The following is a 17,737-nucleotide window of genomic DNA, read 5'->3' as shown; positions in this document are numbered from 1 at the left end:
TTTTATTTTAAAAAAAATTGAAGAAAATGAAAATTTTTGTTAAAATTCCATAAAAAATGTGAAAAATTTAGAAAATCTAATAAAGATAATATATTCACCCCAAAAAGGATCATTTTTGTGGAAAAAAAGTGTAAAATTCCTAACCAAGCTTCTCTAAGTTCCCGGGGAAATTTTTAAAGTAAATATTGTGTTACACCGTATGAATGTAAATGTGAAAAAATATCACTTTAAATTGTGCAAAAAAAAAAGATAATCTGAAAATTTTGTGGAATAAATTCAATGAACATACGCCTGTGTAACTCCTGTGTTAAATGAAATTTTCTATGGAAATTCCGTGAAAAAAAATATCACAAAAAATTTGAAGAATTTTTCATTAAAATATTTTAATAAAAAAAAAAATTGTGAATATTAAATTCAATCCTGGAATATTAAAAGTGGAATTTTGTCAAGAGTTCTTGAAAAGGTGAGAAAATCGGAAGTAATAATGCATAGAATCACGAGCATGTAAATTGAGATTAAAAAATCGTGTGAAAATTCTGAAGGAACATCTTTCATGTTTTTACGTATTTTAGGGATAAAAAGTTGAAATGGAGTTGCTTCAATTTATCCAATGAACTCTAAAAAATTGAAGAATTTATTTTAACAAAAAGAGATTTGACTCGATAGATTTTAAATTCTTGAGTGTACAATTTTTGATTGACTAGCTAAAAGATTCGCCTAATTCTTGTTACGACCAGTGGAATCTTAGATAGATCATCTGAAAATTGACATGGAGCTATTCACAAACATAACAACGGGTACAACTAAGTCGTAGTTCTAACCGCTCGGGAGTTGCATTTTGACGCAACAGTCGTTCTTTAAACTAGCCATTTAATCAGTGCTAAAGTTAATTCGGACTTTGTATGAAAACCTCGGTTTAAGTCGAATCAACTCTGTATGAAATTCGAGTTGACATCGAGTTCTGCATAGTCTACTCTAGAAAGTTACGCGACAAAGCAATTTACATCTAATCATTTATACTTATTCTAATGAACTGGCTATAGCATGGCTATAGCCTTATTAAGTTTTCTTTTAACTCTGCCTTGACTTCTATGCCCACAAAACTCCAAGCGAATAACCTTAATAGTTTGAAAAAGTTGTGAAAAGAAAAAAATTCTTTAATAAAATTATTGAAAAATTTCATTAAGAATGTTGAAAAGTTCATGGTGTTTTTGGAGCATTAAGGTGAAAATCAGAAGGTTACAGAACTTTAAACCAATTCACCTTCAAATGGAAAGAATAAACTTGTTAATATGCTACACATCATTTTCCAAATTTAGAATTCTTTCATCAAATAAGCTAATTTTGTTCAAAACTTTGTTGTCAAATGGAAATCTCATCACAAAACAGCACAAGTATTCAAATCAGCAACAGAATCCAAACTGAGATAATTCATTGAAAGACACGATCAGCTTCACATAAATTCTTACAAAACTAACTTAAGTAATTCTCATGAGTTATGCCTAATTTGCGCACCTACATACATAAGTTCAAAGCTTTTACATCCTTCAGAGAGTAAAGAAGACTTTTTTCTTCAGCACATCCTCCTTTAATGTGCCTTTTATTTCAATTTTTCTTCATTTATTCATTCAATGTCATTGACCGTGAACGGATGTGAATGAAAAATATTTTCTTGCTAATGGAATTTTCTTTATTTATTTTGAATTCTTTAAAGTTTTCTTAATGTACGTAAAGTAAATAGCTTGAGCATCTTGTGAATGTGAACAAATTTAAATCAACAATTGCCACTGAAATTGTGGAATAACTTTTAATTTACTCGTAACTCTATCCGGGCACACTTTGGTGGTAAGCCTCGTACGAAACCGCATACGGCATATAACATCGAAACATTTTGGCACACAATCCTTAGCTGGCAAAGAGCTTGCGGTCCCGAAAACAGATTAAACTGAGAGAAACGCTCATGAGCATGCTCATCTAGCATATTTAAGGTATAAATCATACTCTTTGACTGTTAAGGAATTGTGCCGCAACTCACAAGTTCCCCGCCACTGGACAAAAAATTTATCTCATTTCAGCTCATCTCATGAATTACTTTAAAGAGCTTTAAACTCATTTAAATATAAATTTTTCATATTAATCACAAAAAATGTAAAGCAACGAAGCATTCAAGATTAAAAATTCTTATTATTTTTTTGGGAATTAAATGAGATTATTTATCATAGAAGATTAATTCTTGTCTGTTGTTGATGCGATTTTAACAATTGCGGGAAAATCGTCATGCTGTGGAAAAGATGGAAATTTTCAGAGGATTAAAGTTTTTGGGAATTAGCATGAAAATTGATGAAAATTTACGCTAATCGAGATTAAATGATATGAAATGCAGTTTTTTGGGAGTTGAGATGAGATTAGTGTGGGGGTTAATGAAGTGTAATTTGGTTTAGTTTAGTCTACAGAGAACCTGAGTTTCTTCAACTGTATTTGTGAAAATTGTCATGGCACAAAAGTTAGGACCCGAGCGACACATATGAACATGACGGAGCTTTTATGGCTCTGCTAAAGCTTTTTGAGGAATACCAAATGCAAGCTCTATTTGACAGTTTGTAGACCGAATGGATTCGACAAGAAGATCCAAAAAGTGTCTAACATAGTCATCTTTCAGTTGGTGTTAATAAAAGAGCTTTCACGGAACCTTAAAAGCTCTGTTTCGGTCTATTCTTCTATACTATCACTCAGGGCAGCTCAGCGGATGTAAAAACATCCCACATCCAATTTTTGCATTATTCAATGTGAATTATATATTAAATAAAAGAAACAAAATCAAAAATTTACAAACAAATCTGAACTTTTTGATACTAATTGGTAAATGAAACCTCCCACATACTTTTTGATGTAATCTCTAATTATCTTAGATTAATTTATATCAAACGATTGAATTTCTCGATGAAAAAGTTTTTCATCTCATGAGACTTAATCTTCTTATTTACACCTTCGTGTTTGATGTTTTTAATTAGCGAAATTTTTAAAAATTCTCATTTTTTGAAGATTTTTTATGTAAATTTAACGCAACATGAGACATGCGTTCATTTGAATTTTTTGTGGGAATCAGAAAATATTTTGTTTCAAGGATGTTTTAAAGAATTTTTAAAGGCAACAGGATGTCTTCCTACAATCTCTTCGTGAGCAAGTCAATTATGCATTATTCGACTGTTTTCTTAAGATTTGATGGAAATGTGATACGGAACCTACACAAAGAGTAAGCGTTTTAGCTTTTTGTTTAGGTTTATAACTGGCTCAAGGGATTTCGGATATTTTATTCAGATTTCATCTGATTTGTTATCATATTTCATTGTAAAATTCTTCAATTTTAAATTAATTGTATTAAAAACCTTTATTTAAGGGTTGGACATTTGGATGGGTAAGGGAATAATCGGGAAATATGTAACGTTTGTGCTTTTAGAGCTGTTGACAATAATTCAGAATCAATGCATTTTGTTAAATAAATTTTTTCAATTACTTATAACAGCTTTAATTCTAGTTAGCTTAAATTCAAAATTATTCATTAATCAACTCATAATATAGCTTATACATGAATTAAAAACAGATTATAGTTAATTATTGTTTTTTAAAATTCATTGTCGAAATTCATTATAATATACAGTAATTAAGTTGCCACGTTTTATATCTCATAAAATTCCTGATTAACATTTTAAAATACTTCATAAATATTATTTTAATCCGAATTGTCAGGAAAATATTAAAATATCATGATGATGACGTTATTAATGTACTCACTATGATGTCAAATGTAGGGTTTCTGATGCCGGGATTAAGACTTCATGGTCTCGTTCTCTAGAATTCATGTAATCCGTCACGTATGTTGGAAAAATAAGGAAAAATCGTCATGACATCGTCAATACGTCATAATGAATGCACATCATCATCATATGTTGCTCATCATAAACAGCTTCATATTATGATAGCGCAATGAATTCATTCCTTGGAGTGGTTATGATCCCAATATAAACTGTAGGTCTATTGATTGGGCAACGAAAAGCCCTAGTGTCATAATCTCAATGATCTGAATAGATAAAGTTTTTTTTAATGGATTCTTAAAGAAACCAAAATATTCAAGGACTCAAAAGTTCAATGCTCAATGTTAACCTAAAGAACTGAATTTAAATCCATGCACTAAACAAACTAAATTTAAATTTTCATTCGAGTTAAAGCTCTTCGTAATTAATAAAAAATGTTTATATTTCATCAGCTTAATGTAAACTGCTTAAAGCATTGTTTTGATTTTATTATTGACTTCATTTTCTTTCCCTTAAATGCCATAAATTCGCAAATAACTTAAAGTACACAAAGAACATTTTCTTTCAAAGACGCACAGCAACAAGCAGCACAAAAACAAACAAACATTAAATTAAAATTAAACATTAATGAAAATATTATATGAAACAATGTAAATATCTCATCTAGTCTAACAGCAATCAAGCGCATCAATATTACAGGAATTCCCACATCTGTCTCTGCTTTAAATCGCTTTTTGGAGTCGAGGAAAGAAGAAAGAAAATTTTTACAATTTTCCAATTCAAATTTTGCAAACTCACATTTCGTACACGTACACATGAAGTTCAAGGGGGAAGAAAATTGTAAAAGTAAAATGAGAAAATGAAGAAGCGTAGAAAGGCAAATATTGTCATATCACTTTTCTCACCATCGCTGCTCCTGCTATGATAGAAATCCTTTGGGGAGAAATTTATTCAGTTTTAGATTGAAATTTGGATTTTTTTGTATGGCTGATTTGAATTTTTTTAAGAATCCTTGGTTTTCATTTTGAAGTTAATGAAAATATCAATTTAAAATTCAATTCCGTTTCTGTAAAAACTTCTTGTCCCTTTATACATCATTCATGACTCGTTCTCTAATTGACACGTTACCTTAATTCTGAATATCTGATGTTGAGCTACTAAAATTAACGAGTTTAAGTATCTAAACTTTAAAAAAATTGCCAGGCTTAATGTGGAATTTGAACCCGAAAGTCAGGAGCGTATTAAGGAATAAGGTTCTAGGAGTTGAGCTCCTTCATCCTTATTATAAAATAACCTTCAATTTGATAGGGTTTTTCACAAATTTCTGGCTTTGCCCATGTCGGATATTCAATTTGAACACCGACATTTGTGATCTGCATCATGCAAAGTAAGCAATAAAGATGTCAAGATGGATCTCATCCATAATCATATTCAGACAAAACATCTAAAGGGTGCTCTTTTAATGCCCAAATTTTACATACCAAAAATTCCATCCAAAATTTTACCTCCGAGCAAAATAACAAACAAGGACTGATACATGATACTGTGGTGGCAAGATGAATGTCAACATAAATCTTCAGACGATGTCATATACATTTACACCAACAGTAAAGCACAAAACACACCCATCTAAAGTGTAACATGGGACTTTAGAATATAATATATGCAAATAGCTAATGATCGATTTGTTTCTCTTTTTCAGTTCTATTTAAATTTTTCGTATCTTACTCATGTGCTGTAATATTACTAAGTTTGATAGAATTTCCATAACCACTCCTTTTATTTGTGCTTATTGAAATTTATTTTAGACAGAAAATGAAAAGTAGGAAAAATGAATATAAATGTTTCGTCTGTGATGACAAAGTCGTTGTTCTGATCATATTGATTTTAAGCTGATGTGGCAGAATTAGTGTTGGGAATGGTGATGGAAAGATCATTTTGTCAATGTGATTCTATTGCTTGAAATCCTTCTACAAAAATAGGAAAGAGTGTTAAAAATATTTTTAGCAAGTTTTTATCATATCTTGGTCTGATTCTTGAAATTTGGAGTTAAATTTTCTAACAATTTTTGAAGAAATTACTCGAATTTCACCCTTACTCGCACTCACAGTAACGTCGAGATTTTCGAAACGTTCATGAGATTCATTCTGAAAACTTTTCATTCAAAATCTCCCTATTTTCCAAACGAAATTGTAAAATGCATCAGCATTCATTAGATATTTTGTACATTTCGGCAGTTTGGTACATTTCAGAACAATTTTTGGGAAATTCCTTTTGGACTTCCAAGAAGCGATTCGAAAGGAATTTTCTCTAGAAATACACTCAAATGACATGAAGTTCGGAAAGTTAGCATTTATGAATGATAAAGATTCAAAATGTACTCGATGTTGTTTTCAAATGCAAACCTTGACATTTTATGATGTTCGAAAAATGCACAACGCACCATAAAATATTAAATTTATTATTTGACTCTAGACGTCAAAATCATTTAAAAAGTATATTTAATCCAAAACGTACAAGTCGCTTAATTGACCCGAAATCTGGAACCATGTCGGCGTAACTCTGGCATAGAGTAGGATTTAAATTTCATTAAAACTGAATTCAGCATCAAGTAAGAGTTACGCAAAATTAGAGTTACTTGGAATCAAAATTACTTAGACTTGGTTTATTCGGTTTAAGTCCGAAACCCTGCTAGAATCACACTGATTTGGTGCCGGATTTTGGATCAATTAACCAACTTACGCCATTCAAGTAACCTTCAAAATGCTTCCAATTGTGTTAAGAATATCTCATTAACTATAACTTTTTATTTCATACCATTATCAAGCCTTTATTGCTTCTGTTCAGGGAGAAATTCACTGCGATAACAATGTGTGATTTCTGCCATTCTTCCGTATATCTTCCAACTTTTCTTATTCTATTTATATATCTGCTTGTATATTCTAACTTAACCATATTCCGCATTTTATATACGCACACATAACAAATTCATGCTTTCATCACCATCGTCATCGACACCATCACTGCAGGTTCATATGACGAGTTCAAAAAAAGAAGAAGATAAATTGAGGAATAAAAGTAAAAAATTGTTTAGGAAATATTTGTGCCGCAGATACCGAAGAGAACTCCAATGAATGACGTGAATGTTTTGTGTTGAGATGAAATTTAAAGCTGAGGGGAACGAAAAGTTGAAATGGAAGGTACCAGAAAAAAGAGAAAATTTTTGGAAGTGAGGAAGTGAATGTAATGTAATTTTTCATATGCTCATATGGTCGGAATGTGTGAGCTTTGATAAAAAGTGAATTTTGAGGATTTTTCTCACTTTCATTGCCAAAACATTGACATGAAGGTGTTATTAAATTATATTCTTCCAAAAATTGAGTAATACAACATAAAACTGATGAAATTTAAAAGTTGATAAATATGGTGAGCTTTACTTGGGGTTTAATATGACATTTATTAAGTTTGTACTTTGTTTAGGAGTTCATTATGTGTTCTTACCTGACAAGCAAAGCGAGAACATTATTTATCATAAAAAATGAATGTAAATAATGATGATAGATTACTTTTAATATTGTTTGTAAAGTGTTTTTTGGCTGGGAAGTTAGGAGAGGCTTTAAAATAATCAATAAAAAAGTAACTAAGTTGTCAAAACTTTTTATTGAAATTTCTTGGAAAAGGACTTAAAGACAGATTATGTCTGATATTCTCTAACAGAAAGCCTGATGTTTTATCTTATTTATATGTTGATGTCTTAAGTCTTAAGAAAACATACCCGACCCAGTACGCGCAATTTGTCAAATTTCACTTTTCTTAGTCTAAATGGACGTTACGAAGCTTTCAGGGCATTCGCATGACTTGCTCACAACACGGATGAGTAACGGTATCCTAGCGGCGTCCTTTAGACCACATTATGGTACACAAGGTTGCTGAGCTGACGACAAGAAGTCATAATGAAGTAAAGTTGCTTTGGCGCCAACTTACTCGAGCGGCACAAAGCTTCGGTCCGTGTTTTTCCGGTTAAAATAGTTTAAAATGCGCCGTCATGATAAAATGAAGGCAATTTTGCGACCTACCCTTACTACAGCGTTGCCCTAGCGAATTTGAATGTCAATTTGCCGGTGGAAGGGAAGAGAAGGTTGACCTCTATCTCCTCACATTGTTCATACCTTACTTTGAAAATCTTCATCAGTCAAATTACATAAAGATCCAATAATATAAATGAGTTTTGATAGTACTGACCTATATAATCTCATTTTCGTTTACCACTTTCATTGTCTATATAGAAAAATTAGTTTCTATTCTTTTTCACATCCAATGTTAGTTGTTAATAAATATTCAGCATATGTTGCATGAACCATCTGCTGAAAAATATTTGAAAACTTTGACTACTGAGTTAATATGCTGTTCCGGTTCAAAATCTGTTACATCCTTTTGTTGCATGTTCTGTATTCTTAAATGGAAATGTAGCAAATTATCGATTCCATTTCAGTTCAGATCAGAAGTGATGAGAAAGTTTTATGAATGAAAAAATAGTTGGTGGGAAAATTATCGATTGTCAGCTTTGATGGTCGTCATTAACATCAATGTCAAATGCACATTGAAATGAATGATAGACAATAGTCTACAGATTATGCTGGAAAATGTAAGTTGTTACAGAGAGTCATAAAATGTATTGTCCGTGTAGATTGCACTGAACATTTGTTTGATTGCTCATGTTGTTTGGGAGTTCCTTGTATGATTTTTGGAATAATTTCTGAAAGAAAAAGTCATAGTGACTCTAGTCGACTCAAAACAATCCAAATCGACACGAAAATGACTTTATTTGTTTCGAGTCGAGTTGATTTGAGTAGAATTTAACCATGTCGAGTTTGAACTCTGTTTATGAATCACCGTGATGGGCAGATTTAAATATTGTCACCGGATTCATTCGTTATTTGGCCATAACGACTAACTGACCGTCTCCAGACCCTATACTGCCATCAAGCGCATTGGTGACAATATTTGAATGTGTGGTCGTTCATGCTTTTTTTCTGAATAACACAAATCGGTTAGTCAATCCAAAGTAGCCACCAGGCCAGGATGACTTTTGAATGGTACCGAATTCAAACCTAATTTGGCACCAAGTCAGTGTCAAACTGGCCTAGGCTGAATTTCTGATTTGCTAACCGAATTTTGCTATTCGAGTGTACAAGTTTGTTCAGACAGTAGCTTTACTAGGCCTGGTATATCAACACACTCACGCTCACTTCACAACCAGCTTTGATTTTGACAAACTCTTTCAAAACATTGAATAATTTCCCCACAAGGACACTTGACTGTCTCTCAAAACTCCAAACACATTCTCAAACTATCCCCCAATCTCGAATACTCTCTAAACGTGACTGAATTTGTTTTATTTTCCAGTTACGATGCTGCTGTTACGATACATTGTATTTTACACTCACAACCCCACTCAAAAAATAAATCTCTGATGATTTTTTTTGTGTATAAATTTTGTTCCTTTTACTGATTTTTGCTATGCTAATATTACTGCCGATGTAAGCTTTCATACATAAATTATGGAAAGTTTTCCTCTTTTATTTTTTGTTGTTTCTATTTCCCTCTTCTATTGAGCTTACTAACCCATTTCATGTTGCATTAAGTTGTGAAAATGGAAGTTTGTTATATGAGATTCACTGAGTAATTGGAAATTTACGTATCGAAACTGGATTAGTGAAAATTATCTACAACTTTTGGATCAATGCTGTGAGATCGCATATTGATTAATCGAATTTTTGTATAAATTTCAGCATTTAATTGAATTTTATCGAGATTTACTTTGCGTTATTCCTTCTCGATGAAAAAAAGTTTTAAATTTTTTACTCATTTTTCGTATCTGTATATTCATCACGTTGCTGATGTGGGGGACGATGGATTAAATTATTTGCTCTTTTAGAGGCAGTGGCGTAGCTTGAAGTATTTTGAAGGGGAAAAGTTTGAATTTTTTAAGGGGTTCGGCCATGGAGCTCGAGCTTGCATTTCCTGCATTTTAGGTGCACAGACCTACAGTTTAGGACGGCATTTTATAGTTTGTCCAAGGCTGCAGGCCTCTAAAAAATCTCGCATTTAAGAAGTTTTCCCAAAAAGTGGAGGGGGAGGGTTTAATCCCCCATGCCCCAGTTTTAGGATAAGTCGAGTCGACTCGAACAAAATGAAGCTGACTCGCAACTTTAAGCTTCTCAAAAATGTGTCAAAAGAATGAAATAAAGCCCCAAAAATCAATGTCACGTAACAAGCAAACAACCCCCATTTAATACCTATGTAAATTTTCCTTTCAATTAAACTTTCTTTTCCGTGATTGAAAAGTTCTTCATGAATAAATAAACTGTGCATTTTTCTATCGAATTTCAAAATTAACAACATTAAAAATTCCAATAATTTAAAATTTTTAACATCGTAAAAATGAGTAAATTTAAGCGTTTTTATGAAATTTAATTTGATGCCTTCCACAAAATTTAATTAATTCTTCCACTCAACTTGCTTTTTCTTTAATATGTATAAGGCAAAATTAATTGAGCTTTAGGTGTCTTCGAATTTCTTATAAGATATTTTTTTTAAAAAAATTAATTTGAATTTTTATTAACATGAAAATTCAATCCAGTTCTTCTAAGAAGAGTCGTTCATAAATAACGTTCAGAAAATATTATTTAATTTTTTGCATTAGGCCAGTGATGTGCAATATTTTAATTTTCGTGGCACAGGTAAGCCTCGATTGATACCGCACACAGCTTACGATTCATTGCGTTTCTAAAAATTATTGGCGGTTCACTAATGTGCCGCAGCTTACAGGTTACCCACCACAGCATTACACTATGAGGTAACAATGGGGTAATGTGTATTTTTGAAGGTTGTGGTAGGAAATTTCAATTCAAGTGCCCCATGTAAGCCTGAATGACTGCTTTTATATTGATGCGACACGATAGAAGAAGACCACTTTTTAATGCTAGGTGTATTACCATGATGTGCCTATACCTTCCCTTACAATAGAATAGAATGGAATAGAATATATTAAATAGGAATCGGTAAACCTAAATTGGCATCGGATCTGTCGTATCATTCCAAACCTCCACCAACACCATACCACATCAGTACCGAAGAAACCACCCCCAAACTTCCTCATTCAGACATTTTCAAGTCTTATACATCATTTCCGTATGCTTCACAAAATAATTTTTCATTTACAAAAGAAACCGCATCCAAGAAGAAAAATGAATAAAGAAAGGGACATGGCATGGGGAGAGAAAAGGTCAGAAACTAATTGATTTTTCATAATAATAAAGAAATCTTTATTTTTCATGTCTTGAAAATGGAAGAAAAAAAAACCGAGAAACCTATCCATCCCTTAATAAAAGCAACTTTAACAATAGAATGAAACGTGATTGGAATTTTATTGTGCGTGGGTCTTATTGCGTAATTTTTATGAGAGTTTCGAGTTCATAATTTTGACAGATTGTTAGTTATTGTGCAATAAGGAACTAGTCCTTTAAATTTAAAGCTATTCATTCTTTTCAAAACAATATTAAAGTTTTACAAGAAAGGAAATTCATTAAAAAATTCACATAAACTTCTATAGACTTCCTTATTTATTGCCATTTCGCACATAAAAATAAAAATTACATCGCCATTTCAAAACTGTAGGGATGCTGATATTGTTTTGTTTGTTGTAACTTTTATTTCAATAACGCGTTGGCAAGCACTTTTGCGTGTCCTTTTCCGCCTACTCACTTGGAGAATGTTTGGAAGTTACGCGACGTTAAAATAGCGTTTTAACAAACCCAACTGGGGTTTGTCCTAAATTGCAGGTCTGAGGACTTGAACAAAACATAAGGTGCAGTTGAAAATTGCAGACCTGCAGGCTAGGACGAGCTTTAAGGTACAGCCCAAAACTAGAGGCCTGCGGTTCATGATCGAACTTTAGTATTTAGAGCCCGCTCCCCCCACCGTGGAGCTTTGTATCAGAATCATGAACTAAAAGCTGCACTCTGTTGCCCCTTCTCTCCCCCCTTTATCCAAAGCATTACATAACTTCCAAACATTCCCTTACTTACTTAAATCAGAGAGAAAATAATGTTTCGATTGACGACCATGACTTTTAATACTTAATTTATTACCCCCCAAAAAATATAAACTTGCAAGAATATTAAGAGAAGGCACAGATTGCGTTTCATGATCGATAAAAAGAGAGAAAAATTGAGGAAGCATTCAATTTGTTGTTCCACTGACATTTTAATTAAGTCATTATGTATTGTAATGCAAGTTAATTAGCATTTGTGTCTGCCCAGAAAATTCTTTAGTGGGATTTTTATTTAACGTCATCGTCGCGGTAAAGGATTATGAAAAATTATGGATTAATATCGTAATCCGATTTTAATTACTTATCGATGTGCTTTTATTGACATTTTGAGTGTAAGTAAAAGTGATTAAATGATTGGTGGATCAGCAGATGAAGTTGTTTGATCAATGTTTATTGAATATGTTGGTTCTGGGTCATGTAGCTTATGATTTGCACATACCAGTGAATGAAGTCTTATTGAGTCTCGGCTGAGAACATGTCAACGGTTATTTTGAATTTAAATTATAAGTACAACTGCAGTTAGTTGATTTCTTCCTTTAGTGATCGTTAATCACCTCAACAGATCAATTTTGGTCCATTTCCTGCATCAGATGACCTCTGAATCTGATCTCATAGTTGGAAATCACTTGCCAATTTCCAATACCAAATGCAATACTGTCACTATCAACAGCTTCCTTCCATGAGTTTTGTGGACATCCTTAGAAACGACGTCACATTCCAATTCTATTTTACATTATATGTACTTTCAAATGAATCAGTCAATAGCTGTTCATGAACCAACAAATTGGCACTATTGACATCAGCGCTTAAAGCATTTCATCACTCTTTAATATGCTTCCCAACGCAATTTTTATTTAACATCAATTAATCCTCGCACAATGAACTTCCAATCCTATCAAAAAATTCTGAAAAATTCCTCAATTTTTCATACATAAAAGTAAATTATTTTTTATAAAAAATCATAAAAAAAGTCCACAGCTTTTCAGGAATGTGAAATGGGGGTTGATATTGTGTTGACTTGAACATGACAGCTGATGTCATGGAAATTAAATTTTATTGTTTACAGCATCAGCATAATATTTGATTGATTAAGTCAAAGTTGTAATAGAAAGTTTTTGATTCATTTTTCATGAGAATTATGCAGTGCGATTGAGTACGGATTGTTACAAAGCATAGGGTATTGCTATAGCAATTGATTAATTATATTCGGATAAATCACGATTGTGGAGAGAACAATGCACAAAAAAAAGGAATTGTGGAAAAAAAGGCTTCATGAATTATGGATTTCATGTAGTACAATTGGGTAATCTGTGTTAATTATGTTGCTCTGTAAATTGAAAAAAGATTTATGGTTTTGTGAATTAATTTGGAAAATAAAGTGTAGAAATTGATAGGGATCATTAGAATATTAGGTAGTGTTATCAAGGATGTGAAACTATTCAAGATTATTGGATCATTCGGTCGTTTTTGGATCAATTAGATTAGTTCTGCAACCGTGATCGTAATCGGTGTACGTAGTTGAGGTGGTAATGTTCGATGCACCTTAAAACTTGCGTAGCTCTAACGTAGAGTCGGTTTTCGTGAAAATCTAGATTATCCCTTGAATAAAGCCACACTTTTCGCTTTTACTACAAAAAAATTTTGGATAATCTTACCAGGCACATATCCAAGGAATTTGAAAATTTTTTCGAACTTGCCTATGGTCCATGCATTTTATTGTTGATTACCCAATTTTCAAACCCCTCAGCCCCTTATTTACTTCCATGGCCGTACAGATCAACTGTGATCCATGGTCTACCTCAGATGTCAACCTATAAAACCAGAACCTATAACTGGTTCTATCACCGGCTCATATCCTTTCCTCCTCAAAAAATTGCTGACTATGCTCCTAATTCGTTGTGATTCTACGTAAAATGAAGGGTGCCTAAATTAAGAATTGTCATATTTTACATTACATCACTCACAAATCTCTCCAAAATCCCAAAAATACATTTCAAACTTTTTGCACCTGCACATATGGAGATTATGGAATAAATGTATTTTATGACATTTTCAATTACAATTAATTCAAAATCTCCATAGAAACTTATAATTAAACTTTACTTTAATTATTTAATTAAAATTTATTAAACCACTTACCTAACCAACTACAACACAGTTCAAAACCTTCAAACCACTTCGGTTTAACCACTCTAAACATTATAATAAGCTTTGAAAGCACACACCGTTCCATTTCCATTAGAATGTATTAGAATGTAAAGTGCGTTCATTTGATACATGTGAAATTCAAGACTAATTGATTCTCGTGTGTATTTCTACAGCATGCGAATATTTACATCACAACGAGTTTATGGATTATTTTTCTCTGACTAGTCTTTATTTTCATGCCTCAATCGAGACCGAAAAATTGCGTGTGTTTTGTGTACACACTAAAAATGATTGTGGGTGTAAAGCAAAAAAGCCTTGATAAATCGATTCTGATATCGATTGAAAGTCTATGTATGTTGAGGCAATTGATGGAGATTTTTGTTCCTTTTATTTAGTTTGGCATGCTAACATAATGATATGGCAGAAAATGTAGAGATTATTGGAAATTGAAGGTATGTAAAGAAATTGACTTAAGGCATCAATAAATCGAATTTTTCTTGATGTGAAATTTTCTGGATCATTTATCTGCCTTAATGATAATGATGGCATATTTTAGAGAAAGAATTTTGGGACTAAATTGGAAAATGATGAATAATTTTTGATCATTATTTCAAGTTTTCCTATTTTTATGTCTTTCGGTTAGCTGTTCCGAGCGACATAAATAAAGAATGCTCTGCCTCGGAGCTTTTAAGACAGTGGAAGGCAACCGTTTTCGTTACATGGCAAACCTTGGTGGTAAGCCTCGATCGAAACAGCACGCGGCATACGGATCACCGCATTTCCTATCATATTTGGCGACACACTAACTTAACGCTGCAGACAGGTTGCCTACCACTGCTTTAAGACTCAATTAAATTTCTTTACTAAGAGCCAAATGAATGCCGCCTCCTGGGACATTCCCATGGAAGACTTTTGCCGATGCCTTAATAGATCTATGACAAAGTCGTCTCATTTGTGTCACTCGGGTGTTTAATGTAGCTGAACATAATTTAATTCCCTCAACATAGTCAAATTAACCAATATCGTCCAACAACCACCAACATTCTTCCTTTTATTCCAATAATAAATCACAATATTATTTCCTAATGCCAATTTTGTAGCATTTATTCCTCAACACTTCCATTAAACATAATCGAATAGGATTAATGTGGTGTCAAAAATGTGAATCCCTATAAGCTGACAGCAATGCTTATAACTTTGATATTTTTGCCATCAAATCAATGTTTTTTCTTTCTTTTCTCATACCACAGAAGCCAATATACACAAAAATCTCCGGAAGCGATGTGGAAGAAGTAGAAGAAAAGCTATAATAACGGAAAAAAGATCAAAAAAGAGAGACAACGAACAGAAAATTCATTTTTGTAAGATGAATTAAGAATTAAGAAGAAGTATTTAGCTCATAAAGGGAATTAGCAGACGACTATCATTAAAAGTCATTGATTTGAAAAAGAAAATGAGATGAACAAAATGTGGTAAAGTGCGTGTTCGTTGACTTCCGCGCTGAATAGTAAACATTATTGATTTATACGCAAAACTGAAATTTCTTGAAATATCTTGGAGATGACTGCTTAGGTAACGTGGACTTACTCTCTAACAGCTCACTGCAGGTGCATTCAGACGAAGTGTCGGGTTTTGAGGTCAAACCCTCTGAAGTGTTTTGGCTCCCTCCTTCTAAATCTCTAGCTCCAGAAGTGTAGCCTGGTGGAAAGGGTCCCGCTAAGGATGTAGCTCTCTAAAAATTTTGAGAATAAGAAGGGGTAGAGGGAGATGTTTCGAAAACCCTACCGATTCAAAGGGTGAGGGGTTGACCCTCAAAACTCATCTCCCTGAAAATGGCTCTAGGTTCCTCTACGCTGCCCCGTATTAATGCCAGATGCAAATACATATGCCTAGACCGCAGTGTGTTGTTGGATTTTGACTCAGTCTTATACCAAAATATGCAGCTACCCGTATTATGCCGCTCAGTTTTCTCACACGGAAGTAAGAGGCCTTCCAACCAAAAATTTTGAAACAATGAAGAAATAAATTATTGACCGTAAATAATGAGACATTACATATACAGCCGACATGTAAAAAGAAGTCATGATATAAGAAGAACGACAAGCTCGTTAGCTTTTTTAAAATAAATTGAACACTAAAGACCAAAAATGAGAAGAACAAAAAACAGACTTTTTTTATTGCCTTCAACACCATTTCGTGATTCTGCCAAAATTGGCTCTCGTTGAGATCGTAAAAATATTTCGCTTTTATATTGCCATTATCAGCCATGAGGCGAATGTTTAGCGCACAGTCTATAAAATGCATTGCTTTATCTTGAAGTGCCACGGCTCTTTTGAGGCTTTATGGAAACTTTTTATTGTGTTTCATACGCTAAGGATGTAATCGATTTGAAGCGATTATGAAGTAATTATTATGTAAATGAGCTTAAACTGCTGACCTACTTTGTGATTTAATTTTCTCATATGGATGACTTTAAATTTAGTGGAAGTAATTGCATCAATTGATTTTGTAATGTTGCTTAATGTTTTGAATATGTATGCGAAATGTTTATGCGAATGCTCATTGAGGCATGCTGAGTTGGTGCTGCAAATCTGCATATGCATAGGTGTTTGATACAATTTATATAGTTGTGATTTTGGAGGGTTCTTCAATAAGTGATGGTGCTGATCATTGGAAGGTCGTTTTTAAGTAAAATTTTCATATGAATTTGACGCTTTGTGGCTCTTTTTTGGCCATGCTTTACTATTCTTCTTTGTTTTACCTTAGCATCCTTATGTCTTGCCGTTAATACGACTCCAAAGCGGAACCCTAAGCTAGTAACTACATGGTGTTGCTCGGGATAGATATCATGTATAATCAAATCCTATTTACTCTAAAATAATATTCATTCACACGTATAATTTATGACTTATTGCTACTTGATCTGATATGTTATTTAATTTCGTCCATGCCTGTACATATAATGGTCAATAATTAACCATTGGTTTTCCAAAATTTTCATCCTATATTTATTCACTTAATTACATTCATATATCAATTATTAATAATTCTGTTTATATTTTGTATCATAATGTTTGCATTTCAATTTTCATGCCTAATTGAATGTAGTTTAAAGTTGATTACTGTGAATGCAATTTGCTCTACTTTCATTTTTCACGCGAGAAAAGCTTTTAGAATAATTATTTTTGATTGAATTTTTGAAGTCTTGTTTAGGCTTTTTTTTGTGCACGACAATATTGAGGGAAATTTCATTTCTAACAGGCTAAATGATGACATCGAGAATTAAATTTGACACAAAGTGACATGTCATATTAAAAGAAGTGATGTGCATGTGACACGTAAATTTGAACGAAAAAATTGTCAGTCAAAAACTCATGAAAACTTTGTAAAAAGTTCCTCTGTTCATATTTTTTGCGGCCAACTGCCTAGAACAACCATCAGCTTACTCTGATGGTGTCTGTTAAAATGACAGTTAAATATTTTTATTTATCTCGTTAAATTTCATACCTTATAGTTTCATGAGTTTTAATTTTCAGAGAAATAACTAAAATTGCCCATTCCACTTAATGTAATCGTGCATTCTTGACATTAAATTCTTTTTCACCTTTCACATTACGTTCAAGTCGACAGCTTACTTACAATGGTATGACATAGTTTTGCA

At 32.7% G+C, this 17,737-nt stretch overlaps 1 protein-coding gene across 1 annotated transcript in view; it reads left to right on the top strand.

The window, feature by feature from the left end:
• The first annotated feature begins 292 nt into the window (after positions 1-292).
• LOC139097260 (monocarboxylate transporter 1-like) overlaps positions 293-17,737 on the top strand; it is a 203,102-nt gene continuing 185,657 nt past the window's right edge. The window contains exon 1 of the mRNA XM_070649049.1: positions 293-463. The gene's annotated coding sequence lies outside the window, so the exon portion shown is untranslated. The remainder of the gene's footprint in view (positions 464-17,737) is intronic.

Source organism: Chironomus tepperi, unplaced genomic scaffold, assembly GCF_022539635.2.
Source record: "Chironomus tepperi strain 1889 unplaced genomic scaffold, CSIRO-AGI_Ctep_v1 contig_418, whole genome shotgun sequence".
Classification (NCBI taxonomy): Eukaryota; Metazoa; Arthropoda; class Insecta; order Diptera; family Chironomidae; genus Chironomus; species Chironomus tepperi.
Note: the sequence above shows the minus strand (reverse complement) of the source record. Positions and strands in the feature narration are given on the sequence as shown.